The sequence below is a fragment of the Geotrypetes seraphini genome, chromosome 1 (assembly GCF_902459505.1).
Source record: "Geotrypetes seraphini chromosome 1, aGeoSer1.1, whole genome shotgun sequence".
In the NCBI taxonomy this organism is placed as follows: domain Eukaryota; kingdom Metazoa; phylum Chordata; class Amphibia; order Gymnophiona; family Dermophiidae; genus Geotrypetes; species Geotrypetes seraphini.
The window spans coordinates 35,996,429-36,011,156 of NC_047084.1; the positions used below are offsets into that span (position 1 = coordinate 35,996,429).

Genomic DNA, 14,728 nt, shown 5'->3' on the forward strand with positions numbered 1-14,728 from the left:
TGTTTTGCTTTTTTGACTTTTAGTTTATGATTAATAAAGTTTTTTGTAGCTGGGATTTTTGGTTTTTTTTTTTACAGATTGCTTGATTTGACATCATTATGGGGCTTTTTTCTTTAAAGGAATGCGTCTGGGCTAGTCAGGAAAGCGTTTCATAGAGCAGTTGCCAATGTGGGTTCAGTCGAAGGTTGTGAGGGAAATCCTGCCCCTTAAGAAGAACCGAAACTAGGTGCTATGACATGCAGGTTTCGATTCATACTTTATTGCAAGCTAAGTTTTATTACCTGTTTTTTTGCTTTTTCGATGTTCTATATAAGAGTGGTTCCAAACCCTGTCCTGGAGGACCACCAGGCCAGTCGGGTTTTCAGGATAGCCCTAATGAATATGCATGAGAGAGATCTGCATATAATGCAGGTGCCAGGAATGCAAATCTGCTCCAAGCATATTCATTAGGGCTATCCTGAAAACCTGGCTGGCCTGGTGGTCCTCCAGGACAGGGTTGGGAATCACTGCTATATAACATACCTTTCTACAACTGAGATTGTTGAATTACTGCACTGAAGAACTTCTTACTTGCTCTTTGACTCATTTTGGAAATATGATACTTCACTCATGCTGCCGGTGACCCGAAGAATAAAAGAGCAGCTGCAGCGATGGATCCCACCATCCCCAGATCCACCATCTCTCCTTTTCTCAACTACCCCTTCATCCAGCATCTCTCCCTTCTTCCCCATCATCCCAGGGTCCACCATCTCTCCCTTTCTCTTCCCAACTACCTTCCTATCCAGTATTTCTATCCCCCCACCCTCCATACCACCCCTTGGGCCCAACTTCCCTCCCTTTCTTTCTCTCCCTCACTTCCCATTGTCCACCATCTCTCTCCCTGTCCTCTGTTTTCAGACCCATTATTTCTTCCCCTTCACCTCCCCCCCTCAGTTTGGCATATGCCCTTCTCTTTGCACCCGCTCCCTCTGTGTACTTCTAATAGCTACACCAGGGGGCCCCCCAAAGGTCGGCATGTTTCCCCCTTCTCTCCACCGTTGTCCCCCTGGCCTCCCTATCTTATTTTAAAAACTAATTACGGCCTGCAGAGGACCTCTAGTGATTTTAGCATGCTGCTGATGGCTCCGCCACACATTCCCTCTGCTGCAGTCCCACCCCTCTTCCAAAGTGACGTCCTGTTTTGGTCTGGGATGGACCACGGCAGTAGGAACGTGCAGTGGAGACCAACGGCAGCCTGCTAGAATCGCTACAGCATCGGCAATCCTCTGCAAGCTGTAATTAATTTTTACAATGAGACCGGGAGGCCAGGGGGAAGCTGGACAACGGTGAAGAGAAGGATAAAATATGTTGGCATTCGGGGAACCCCCTAAAGCCACAGGGCCGAGGGTAACGTATCATGTGAGGTCCCCAAAATGTTGGAGGTGCTCTGGCACCCATAGCACTGGCATCTATGCCCCTATGCAGCACTTCCCGACCGACCCCCCCCCCCCCCCACACACACACACTGTGAGCTCTGACATCTGGCCTTTTACAGCAGGAGCATCAGCGGCAGTGGACGGCCAGCAAGAGGCAGCGCTTAGGAAAGGCTTTTCACTGTCAGAGTGCTGCCGCTCCTGCATTAGGAGACCCAAAGGTATGCAGGGAGAAGGGTTGGTCATTGATTGGGCGAGCCCTATTTTTTAAGAAAACAAATCGATTCAAAGTGAATCGGTGAATTGATTCAAATCGGCGAATTGGGCAGCACTATTGAATACTGATCATGGTAGCCATTTTAAATCTGTTGCTGTGTTGGACAGGAGTTAGTGGGACTTGCTTCTGTCTTATAGAACCTAGACCACCAGGGATTTGAAAGGTAGGCCTGGAGTGTGTGTGGGGGGGGGAGGTAAAGTGGATTAGAATTGGAGTGGCCTTTGTTTTTAGAGGGAAGGGAGATTGGACTTGGGGGGCCTTTGATCTTGAGGAGGGAGGGAGATCAGATCCAGGAGACGGGGGGGGGGAGGGTAAGATTTATGGGGTATCTTTGCTGATCAAGGGATTTTGGGGTGAGGATTGGGGCAACACTATTTTCATGTTGCTATCTGGAAGTTATGCAGCCACCTATTGATATTTGGTGCTAGTGCCTGGATTGAAAACCAGGCAAAGATAAGGCTGCTTTTTATGTGGTCTTATGTGCCCAGTTAGACATGTGACAATGGCACTGAATATCACTGGTGTCCAGATAAGTGTTGGCTTCGCCCAAATTCTGATCCCAGACTCCTTCAATACGAATGGCATAGTAAGAGGGAGGGGGCAGTCCATCCTGGGTGCCTTCTTGTTGAGGGCACAGACACCCCTCCTCCTCTCCACCCCCACTCCTTCCCACTCCTCCCCCTGCCGCCCGTGCTCCTTCACTTCCCCCCACTGTACCTCTATCTCTTCGCCGGCGCGAGCAGCAACTCCAGCCTGTTGCTTGTGCCAGCGTCGGCTCTCCCTCTGATGCCACTTCCTAGGAAGTGGCGTCGGAGAGAGAGCCAAAGCCAACACGGCAGCAAATTGGTAATGCTGCTCACTTTGAGGAAGTTAAAAGAGGTACAGGTTAGAGAAGGGGTGCGCAGCAGGGGGCGGATAAGAGGGCAGGGGAGGGGGCACCACTGCCTCGAGCGCCTCTCACCCGCGCTACGCCACTGTTCAGTACTACCTCAACAGTGTGGGGGCAGTCAGTTCTGAAATTCAATGTCACTTCCTGGTTAAGTGCTGCTGAATATCAGTGGTTAGCAGGCCTCAAGTGATTTAACCAGGCAGGAGCATCTCTTGCAGATTTAATCACTTGGAATTTTGACCCCTCAGTTTTCTTTCTTTTTAAAAAAAAATAATGGGCCCAAGCTGGCAAATTCTATACAGTCTGTCCAAAGTTAGGCACCTACATTAATGTAGATGCTTAACTTAATAGCACTAACACCTCATAGTTGGCTTTAATTGGGTTTGATTGAAAGGCGCCCTAACTCAAATCCCCCCCCCCCCCCCCAATTCTATGAAAAGTAGGCACCTAGTCCAAAGCACCTACTTAAACGTGGGCATAGTTAGGGGTAGATCATAGGCATGTTTTTAAGTTAGGCACCTCTTTGTGAATTAGGCACCATTTGGCTCCTAATTTGAGCGCAGGTATTTAGGCAAAGAAAACCCTGGCATAAATTGGGTGTGCCTAAAGTTAGAATGCCTAGCGAAGCCTAAGCCCTCTTAGGTGGCGCTTAGAGTGATTCTATGAAGTGTGACCAACTTTTATAGATTTTTTTGTATAATTTTTTCACACCAGGGATCCTCAGAACGCCACCTGATCAATAAGAGCAGGGTGGCAGCACTCCTCACCGGTTCCCTTATTTTTAAAAGGTGTGTAATTATTATTCTAAATTTTCATCTTATTAAAAGAATAAATATATCTTTCACTTGTGATACTGTGTTATTGTATTCCTTCTTATAACACTTTTAAATTATTTGGAATCCTTAAGTCAAAGTGAAAAGACTTAGCTTTTATTGTGAAACATTGCTGCACCAGTCCCCTCTGATGCGTTTCATACTTCTTCAGGGTCGGGGATACAGTGAGTGCTGCAATGAATATTAAAGGTTACTTACATTGTACTCGCTAAATCCATATACATCCTAATTGATAACAATATTTTCTTTCCAGAGTCACTAAACTATCTGCTTGCTCCTCTGAATGTTATCGCCAGAACTGCCAATATGGCCACAGTGTTTTTCTTACTGCATTAAAGAGAGAAAACCCCGGTGACTTAAGCAAGCCCTTCCACCAATCAGAAACAATGGGCCATCATATGCTAATGGGAAACCCCGGACCTGTCTTACTCAGCTGCTGTCATCCAATCACTAGTCTCGTTTAATCCATGCTAGTTAATTCAAACATCCAGCACAGTTCTTTAAGGTTTAATGTGCGCTCAATGTTACCACCCTCCCACCCAATTCTCACAGTATCAATAACTCTCCACTTAAGATCTTGTATGTTGTGCTTAAATAATATCCAGTGGCAGGCCAAAGGAGCTGTATCATTGCAGGATTTATGTTCATTTAATTTGATGTTGATGGTACATGTTGTGTGGCCCATGTATAGTTTGGGGCATGGGCACTGGATGACATAAATAACGTGTGTTGATTCGCAGTCTGTTCTTGTTCTGGCAGGGTACATTTTCCCAGACTGCGGATGAGTCCAACTGTCACCCTTCAATGCATATGGGCACCATTGGCACCGTTCACAATGTACCTGGCCCTTCTGTTGTACATCATCTTGGTTGTTACTTCGTTCTGATGGTATAATAGGTAGACTGTCCTTTAGTCTGCGAGGATGAAAACTGTGGTATCTGAGTAAATTATTTCAATCCATAGGTTTCTGGAAGATAGTTGTATGTAGTTTTCCTTGGTGTTTTATGATCTTTATATCTAGAAATGAAATCTAATGTTGATTGATAGTAGCTGTAAATTGGATGTTATTATCCAGGTGGTTAATCCAGTCCATAAATTCTTCAAATTTGGCTCACTTAGATGACCAGATACAAAATACATCATCAAGGAAACATTTCCATATAATGACATGTTGGAAAAATTGGTGATGATACATGTGTATTTCTTCTAGCCTAGCCATGTATAGCGTTGCTAAGGCAGGCACCAAAGACGCCCCTATGGCTATTCTGTGTGTTTGATTGTAGTAATTACCGTTGAACCTAAAATAGCTCTTAGTGAGGACTAGGGTAGCTAGTTCCATACAAAATGTGCTTGGTATTCCTACACAATGAGTTTTATGTTCAAAAATTCTCTGTAACAAATTTAATGCTCCCGTTGTTGATATCATGGTATATAGAGCTTTTACATCGAGAGTCACTAACAACCAGTCAGGCCGAACCTCCTGTATAACAGCCAACATGTGTAGCATATGTGTAGTGTCCTTCACATGAGGCTCCAATACCGAATTTTTATGGGGAGGGGGGGGGGGGGCGGAGAATCTAAATTTATATGAATTTTGTAAAAACTGAATTCTCGGAGTTACATGAAAGGGTGGCCTTACAAAGGCCGCCTCCGTAGTAGTTAATATTTTGGTTTTATAAGCCCTGGATACTATTTGAGAGATCTCATGCTTTAATTCCACTACAGGATTGTCATTTAGTCTCATGATATCCAAGATGTCCAAACAAAAATTGTATGTTGAGTAGCTCCAAATTGTTAAATACAAAGATGTCTTTGGAGAGATAAATCTTCTGAATATTCACCCCATATTACCAGATTTTAACACATACTCAACCTACCTTGCTATACTGTATTTGTTTTTGGTTGTGGGGTGGGCATAACAACTAAGGGCTGTTTTCTTTTCATTAGCAACATCCAATTTATGTTTTGGTATTTTTTTTGCTGCTGGTTCTTTTTCCTCAGAAAAAAAAATTCAATATACAGTAGTTTAGTGTATGACTTCTGAATTTAGGGCTACTTTCTCTGTTATAGAATCAATAAATTCAATTGCTTTGATGGAAACTTCAGAGTACCATTTAAAATGCTACTGACTGATTTGAAACAAACATTGTTCTGAAGGTCAAGAACCTATTAGAATTTGATTGATTATAACTGCTTTTTCCTGAATTTTAAATGAAATGGAACTATTTTTAAAAGCAGTGGCAAGACCTGAATCTACTTTTTCTCTCATGGTTTAGCTTTTGGCCACTGTGGATGGCCTGAACTCTGAAGGAAGCCTATGAGCACAGAAAGAATAGATATCAAGTATCCAGCTTCAGTTCTATAAAGCATAATTAAAGATCAACTTAGGAAAATAAAGAGAATAATGAAGCAGGACATTATCTCCTGCTCTCAGCTGGAGTGGAAGAGTGGTTAGTCAGCTCGCTTAGCTGAATAACACTCCCATGCCCTTTCTCTGCCCCTGAAACCCCTCTTCCATAGTAATTATAATAATAATAATAATTTCATATAATGATTCAAAATGTTGTGTGATTGTGGCACCGAGGTACCCCCCTCTTCAAACCCAGCAGGCACCCAAAAAGAGGGAGAGGGAGAAAAAGCCTCAGACTAATGTAGCGGTATAGAACCAAAAGGTACAAATCAAAACTGATTTTGATACTTTCACTGGCAAAAAACTCACTCACAGAAACAGCTCAAGTTTAGAAAAGGGCAAAGTCACCCGGAGTTCCAACGCTGTTACGTCTTCTCCAATCTTCCCAACAAGCGACCTTGTTTCACCAATGTTTGGCTCATCAGGGGAACAAACAATACAGCCTTCAAAAGTGCAGCCACACTGAGACCAGCCTTATAGAGGACATTAGGCTGAAGCTTTTTCTCCCTCTTTTTGGGTGCATACTGGGTTTGAAGAGGGGGGTACCTTGGTGCCACGATCACACAACATTTTAAATCATTATATGAACATATGGGCTCTTTTTACAAAGCTGCGTTAGGGCATTAACGCGCAGAATAGCGCACGCTATATTGCTGTGCGCGCTAGACGCTAATACCAGCATTGAGCTGGCATTAGTTCTAGCTGTGTAGCACGCAATGTAATGCGCGGTAATATCCTGCATGCGCTAAAAACGCTAGCGCACCTTAGTAAAAGGAGCCCTATATGTTGTGCGTCCTCGTATAATTTGTTAACACAATAATAATTATTGAAAAAATATACACAGATGGCAAAACTAATGTTGGCATACAGTGTGCAATTAAATAATTTGTCTTTGTTCAGAACGCTCACTTAATCAATTCATTTCTCAATATGCAAGTATGTCTTTAAAACCAATATTTATTTGAATTTTGGATAATCAGAGGTTTCTAAGGTGAGCCTCATATAAGTGTTTGATGAGGACTAATTCACCATTTCATCTTCATTGATCCGATTTCTTATCTATTTTTATTTGTTTTACTTAGTGAAAAAAACTTTATCAACTTAATCATAGTTCTTATGCACACTGTGCAATACTGTTAATAAATGAATTTATCTCCTGTGAGATGGATCATCACCAACATGAATTCACATTTTGCAAAGAGGTATTTCAAGGCATTATCCCCTCCTCAGTATCTTGCCTCATTCTGCTGAATTGTGACTCAATATGGCTGCAGCGTTTTTTGAACTAATGTTGGGTCACTTCAGGGCATTCCACATTAGGCCATTTTTGCTGCCTTAGGCCCTTGTTAACGCCTAATGCAACTTATTAAAAGGGTCCTTTAATGAGCTATCTGAGATCTCATAACAGAAGATCACTACAGTTAAATGAGTTCACTAAGGAAATATTTAAAAAGTCCTTATAAATCAAAGAAACCCCACCCCTTGCAACCTATCCAGAGCAATGGTCAGACCACACTTTGAATACTGTGTCCAACACTGGTCTCCCTACCTGAAGAAGGATATAACCCTGCTGGAGAGGATGCAAAGATGAGCCACGAAGCTAGTTAAAGGTATCAAGAACTTGAGCTACAAAGAACGCCTCGGAAAACTGGGATTGTTCACCCTCGAGAAGAGAAGACTGCGAGGGGACATGATAGAGACTTTTAAAATATTAAAAGGATTCGACAAAATAGAGCAAGAAACATCATTATTCACATTGTCCAATGTGATCGGACAAGAGGTCATGGATTGAAGTTGAGGGGCACCAGGCCCAGAACAAATATCGGGAAATTCTGCTTCACACAACGAGTGGTAGATGCTTGGAACGCACTCCCGGAGGAGGTCGTGATAAGAGACCATCATTCCGGGATTCAAGGGCAAGTTGGATGCACACCTTCTCGCAAATCACATTGAGGGATACGAGTAAACAAGGTTTCTCAACAGGGAACACCTGGCTTGGCCTCCACGAGTGCGGGTCGCCGTACTGGATGGACCTAGGGTCTGATCCGGTGAAGCCATTTCTTGTTTATGTTCTATGTTCTTATATTCCACAGTTATCAATGAATCTTTAGGGGTTTGTAACCACATTTCTGGTAAGAAGACCATCCTTAGTTGTTATTCCCCTGATCTAATCATGAATAATTGTCATTTTGTTACAGATGGACCAGACATTAATGCTTAAACAGGGAATAAGGATTGAGGGAGAAAATGATGACACTACAGGATCCTTGTTAAATGCTTTTAGATATATTAAGAGGAGAGTGTGGCTTTTAAATATCTCAGGAGGAGAGTGTAGTGTAATGGTTAGAGCTACAACCTCAGCACCCTGAGGTTGTGGGTTCAAACCCCACACTGCTCCTTGTGATCCTGGGGTAAGTCACTTAATCCTCCACTGCCCCAGGTACATTAGATAGATTGTGAGCCCACCAGGACAGATAGGGGAAATGCTTGAAATACCCCTTTGAGTGTGGTTGTAAAACTACAAAAAGGCAGTATACAAGTAAGACCCTTTGTCTATACTGTAAATGCTGTACTAAAGTATGTCCTACTCATAATATGAATGTACTGTTGTAACCCGTTCTGGGCTTCTTTGGGAGGACGGGCTAAATAAATGACTAAATAAATACCTTCATTATACTTTTTAGGTTTGCTACTACTGGACTGTGGTCAAAGCCCAGTTCCTACTTCATTAGATCTGGGCATGATCTGAGAGCAATCAATCCATGAGTAATAAAACTGGATTGAGTAAAGATGGATCTTTCTGGCATCATGACCTGAGGTAGGATTCTAATTAGCATAAAAAGTAGCCAAAATTTTGTAAGTCTAACTGCTAAGTACAAGAGAGTGTTTGCAGAAAGGGATTTTTGCATATTTTTTAAAAAAGTTTGGAATCCCCTCACAAAATATAGCGACATATCACATTTAAAATGAATATCTTTATTTGGTAATGTATATATATCCATGCTGTTAGTTTTCTTATGTTTAGTCTTACTGTCAACATTATTTGTATACTGATTATTTTAATTAATCTGTTTTACCAATCATTTCTGTGAACTGTTTGAGTCATGACTTGTTTATTAATAAAATATATTGAACTTAAAAAAAAGAATAGCCAAAAGAGTTTCTTATCCACAGACCACAAGTCAACAGAATGAGAAGCTATTTCATGTTTGACATAAGAAAGAGTAACATTGGGACTATTAGAAACTAAACATATTTCAAAAATGTAAAAATAAGGTAAAATAAAGTAAAAGAGAACATTAAAATAGCACTTTTTTTAGCTCACTGGTGTTCATGAAGGGGCAGGCCTGGAACAATGACACATATTCTGCCAAAGACACTGCGCTTGCAATACCTTTGCATTGAGCTTTCTTAATAGAAATATTCCTTTTCTGTGGTACAACCTAAGCATTCTACATAATATATACAGGTACTTTCTCTGTCCCTAGTGGTCTCACAATCTAAGTGAACAAATATTTAATGAGCTATTTGCTCATTAAATATTTGTCCCATATCTACTACATTAAACAGCCTTATCCTTTCAGAATATTTATAATCTCTGTATCAGTAGCCAAAACAAATGTTTCCCATTGTGGATTAAGCCTTGGAAGAATATAATACAAGGTTAGTTTGCTTCTACAGAGAAATAAGCATAGATCTTTTCCATTTTCTTTTGAAAGGTACTAATAAGAGTTTCACAATACAATGGTGATGAAATCTCAGTTTCAATAGCTGCTTGACTATAGAGAATAATGTTCTTGTATATTAATAGCGGATGTTTTAAAAGAATTATAATAACTTTGCAGTTTAAGACTGATCTTGATATTTCTTTAACTGAATGGTATAGTTTGTAGAGCCTCAGATTTTTGCATCCCTAGAACCACTTAGCCTGGCATAGAGTTTGGTTTAGTTCACATCCAGTCAAGTTTTCAGGATAACCACAATGAAAATGCACAACATTGATTTGCATATACTGCCTCCATTGTATGCAAATCTCTTTCATGCATATTCATTGTGCATAAAGAAACAGAGAAAAATGAACTTAGGAAAAGACCATATGGCCTATCTGGTCAGCCTAACCATGCCATCTACTATCCCCTCCTTTCCCTTAGAGATCCAGCACACTTGTCCCAAACTTTCTTGAATTCCAGATATACTTTTTGTCTCCATCACTTAGCAATCAACTTGGGAAAAACTCTTTGCTAAAAGTTAAAATTTTAAACTCATGCATTTATTGACATTTTGAAATGGGAAATGCATGCATCATTTTTCAACCTACTCAATCCTTGCAATCTGTACAGTTCAGACTTCTATATGTATAAATAGTAGCATTCTGAAATCATTTATTTTAGATATGTTGGCAATCCATATATGAAACAGAGAAAAAAGCACCAAGGGCCTCCGAGACTGGGCTATCTTTAAAGCAAAACCTGACAGGGGCTGTGTTTCAGTATATATGCAGCATCAGGGATCTTTTAAAATAATAAAAAATATATAGATAGATAAATATAAAAAAATTAGACTATAATCTATATGTAAAAAATGTTGTTATTTATATGTATTTAAGCCATACAAGTCTTCTAAAATGACCTTTATCCGTACATAAAACTGGCAGTGGATCTGAAACAATCATTATACAGCTTAAGATTCATTCCCTCTTTTTTCTGTCTAAATAGTCTCTAAATCATAATAAATTCTGCAAGTATATTTCTTAAAATTAGACAAATGAATTCTAGGCTAATTCTAATTTTATATGTTTGATTATTATTTTAATATGATTTGTATATTACTAATTGCTTTTAATGTTTGTACAACTTTAACCCCTGACACAACCTTAGGGTGAAATGTGACCAATTCAGGCGATTGATTTAGTAATACCCTTCACAAAAGAATGTCACCGACTAATCACCCTATCCAATAATAGATGGACTTTACATGAATGAATTCCTCCTCCTTAAATTTAATACCTCAATTATTTCTTAAAACAACCGTTCTGGTATATCATTTGGTATGGGGAAAGGTTACCTCCAGTGCTTGCGGCTATTATGACTTTAGAACTGGTCTTGTCAATATAGCTTTGATGCAAGCTATCATTGGTTCCTTTCAATTCCCCTTTTCTTCTTTTTTTTGTACTTTTATATTTTTTCCTTTTATAAATACCCGATTTTTCTAATTGGTGCTTAATTTCATGAACTTTTGTTTATAATCAATAAATTAATATATTTTCCAACATGAAAACCTTAACAATCATTTCTAGGGAAAAACAAGCTTTCTATTTAACTCTTGTACTTAGCTTTGTTTTCCCCAACCGGCTTTATGTGCAGCTGATTATATCATTTTCTTGCTGGGTTTTATGATAAAATTAAGAGTGCTCGACGGAGCATCCCCGTTTCACTCCGCTTAGAGCTTCTTCAGGAGAATTGCATTTGCTAGCTTAAGTGCCAGTACATACCAACGTCGATCCACGCTTTCGGGATGGACACAGCCTGCCTAGCTTTTCTCCTCTCCCGTCGCTCTCTGCCTTTTGATCTAGGGCTCCTTTTATCAAGCCGCGCTAGCGGGGTTAACACGCGTGACTTTTCATCACGCGTTATCCCCCCCGCGCTGGCCAAAAACTACCGCCTGCTCAAGAGGATGCGGTAGTGGCTAGCGCGTCCCGCAGTTTAGCGCGCACTATTACGCACGTTAAGCCGCTAGCACAGCTTGATAAAAGGAGCCCATAGTCTTTGAGCCTTTATTATTGGCAATTCAGCAGGAGGAGAGGATATGGGGCATTCCATATGCTGGCCGAATGTATAAAGTCTCAGCATATGCAGATGCTATTTTACTGCTCCAGTTTTGCTCCAGTTGATTGGAAATTTTGGAGAGTTATCTAGATATAAGATCAACTGGAGCAAATCCGAGGTCCTTCTGCTGAATGTTATCATGTTGGAAAATATAATAATTTATTGATTATAAACAAAAGTTAATGAAATTAAACACCAATCCTCTGGCAACGTGTTCCAGAGCTTAAATATTCTCTGAGTGAAAAAATATTTCCTCCTATTGGTTTTAAAAGTATTTCCCTGTAATTTCATCAAGTGTCCCCCTAGTCTTTGTAATTTTTGATTGGGTAATAAACTGCATACTTCCATACTGGTTAGTCTTCCTCATGTTTTGCTGCTTTGTCTGTTTGTAGATTATTGCCTCTTGCTATGTGTTGATGTACAGCAGGGGTGCCCAACACGTCAATCGCGATCGACCAGTAGCTCAGGAAGGCAACGTGAGTCGATCGCAGACTCGTGTTGCCGTCCTGATCTACGGGCCGATCAGCCTTCCTCTCCAGTGTTCTCCCTAGGGCCTTTTAGCTGGGCGGTCCGCCCAGCTGTCACCTGCCGCTGCTGAACTTTAAAAAAAAAAACCAAAAAACCGGCTTGGAGATTTCAGCCCGTAGCGAACTTATGCTCCGGGCTCTAAAGTGTGCGTGCCGGCTTCTCTTCTCTTCCCTCCGAAACCGGAAGTTATGTCCAGGGGGGGAGGGGAGAAGGGAAGCCGGCACGCACATGTTGAGAGCCCTGAAGCAAGCGTTCGCTACGGGCTAAGGCGGGAGACAAGTAAATGCAGCATTTCCTCTTCTTCCTGCCGGGTCCTGCCTACTTTCAGTTTCTGCGAAGGCAGGACCCGGCAGCATTTCCCCAATAGATTGATCACGATCTTGGGCTGATCAGCCTTCCTCTTCCTGACGGCAGAATTGATGTCGGGGAGAGGAATGCTGGTTGGCCGAAGCAGGGAGAGATTGGGGCCTGTTATTGGTGGCGTTTGGGTCCTGGTCCCCGATGGCAGTGGTAGTGGCTTGGGGGAGGGCAGGGAGAAAGAAAGAAAAAGGGCAGGCAGGGAGACAGAAGGAAAGAAGAAAAACAGAAAAAAAAGAAAGGGAGGCAGAGAGAAAGAAAGTGCAGGGAAGAGGAAGGAAAAGTTGGGGAAAGGAATGAGGTCTGGAGGAGAGGAAGCATACAGGCTAAAAGAAGGGAAGAAAGATTGTATGCACAGTCAGAAGAAGAAAATGCAACCAGAGACTCATGAAATCACCAGACAAGGTAGGAAAAATGATTTTATTTTAAATTTAGTGATCAAAATGTGTCTGAATTTATATCTGCTGTCTATATTTTACACTAAGGTCCCCTTTTACTAAACCGCAATAGAGGTTTTTAGCTCAGGGAGCCTATGAGTGTCGAGAGCAGCGCTGGGCATTCAGCGCAGCTCCCTGCGCTAAAAACTGCTATTGTGGTTTAGTAAAAAGGGAGGGGGGTATATTTGTCTATTTTTGTATGGTTGTTACTGAGGTGATAGTGCATAGAGTCATATGCTTTGACCTCTTTGAAAAACCCTGGAATAGGAATGATAATTAACATTTTCTATGCGTACAGTGTGCGTTGTGTTTTTTTAAAAATTTTATTGTTGGTAGATCATTTTGACTTGGTCATTTAAAAAGTAGCTCGCAAGCCCAAAAAGTGTAGGCACCCCTGATGTACAGAATATTGTCATTTTTACAGGCAAGTACTGAGTTACGTGTAAATGGCAGCCACAGGGCATGTCACATAAATGCAAGGAAGCAGAGCATTAGCAGAGCATGGCTAGTACAGCCACTTGTGCTCTTGACACTTTTAAGTGCCTGCAGTTATGTCGGGTCGACGGGTGGTATAATTAATACAGAACACAACTGCAAGACTCATATTCTATAAATTGAGATTTGGTCATGTCATACCACTACTGATAGAACTACATTGGCTCCCAGTTGACAAGTGAATCGAATTCAAGGCATGCTGCCTAGCATTCAAGATCCTATATGGAGACCCCCCCCCTCCCCCCCCCCCCAACAGCTTCCCAAGATATACAGAACTATTGGGAAAATCGACCGAACAACATAACACTAACCACTTGATACAAGTATTAACCTTCCCATCTCTGAAAAGAATAAAATATAAAAGGCAACACGGAACACACTACCTGCATAGATCTGCACCACTTTCACATACACTCTGTTTTTCAAATCATGGCTCTTCCAAAAATCCTGGTCAGGAGCCTAGCCCAACCCAAATCTGAACTACATACTCACGATTGCAATGTGAACATACCATACGCCAACTCACCGCACCAGAAATCTATACTAAGAGCAAACCTGATCCCCACAATGTATACTTATACCTGTACGGTAACAATTAATACTGTACTACTCATATTGCATTGACCGCTGTTATTGTTGCATTGATCGCTCTTGATTGTTCATTGTTACTGTTGCACTGATTGCTGTTGTCACATTGATTGATTTATTCTCACTACTACACTGATTGATGTTATTCCATTGATGGCTGTTATATTAATGTTCATGTTGCAATGATTACTATTTTAACCCGCCTCAAACTTCAATTAGGAGGATTTGGTGGGTGTAACACAGTTGGGTAGGATTTCCAGAAGAGGTCTGCACCCACATAGCTAAGACACACTTTGCATATGAACAAAAGAAGTTTTATTTTCCACTCCTGCCTGATCCTATTATTTCACAGGTTCAGGAAGCAAGTTATACTTTTCAAGGAACAGAAATTAAGTAACTTTTGTTCACACACTTGTCTTTCTTGGTTCACAGCTGCCTCAAAACACAAGATACCACAAGATCTAGGTCTAGCCAGACCTGGAACAAAGATCCCCAGCTTCAATATATCGGTGGTTTACCTCAGCCAAGCAAAGAACACTCCTTTCACTTAATAGTCTTCCCAGGGCTTTGCCTCAGCAATGGCTAGTGAAGTCTGTCTTCCCAGGGCTCTGCTTCAGCCCTTGGTTAGGGAAGTCTGGAAGTCTCTTTCAATCCTGGGGACCTCTTTGACTCATTGC

At 41.3% G+C, this 14,728-nt stretch overlaps 1 long non-coding RNA gene across 2 annotated transcripts in view; it reads right to left on the reverse strand.

Annotated features, from left to right (window-relative positions):
- LOC117352630 overlaps nucleotides 1–14,728 on the reverse strand; it is a 94,224-nt gene that overhangs the window by 23,437 nt on the left and 56,059 nt on the right. Inside the window, exon 1 of one of the 2 annotated variants that reach the window (XR_004537742.1) lies at nucleotides 14,570–14,686. The exons of the other annotated variant lie outside the window; for it this stretch is intronic. This is a non-coding gene — a long non-coding RNA (uncharacterized LOC117352630). Of the gene's footprint in view, nucleotides 1–14,569; nucleotides 14,687–14,728 lie in introns of those variants that run through there. 2 annotated transcript variants of the gene reach the window in all.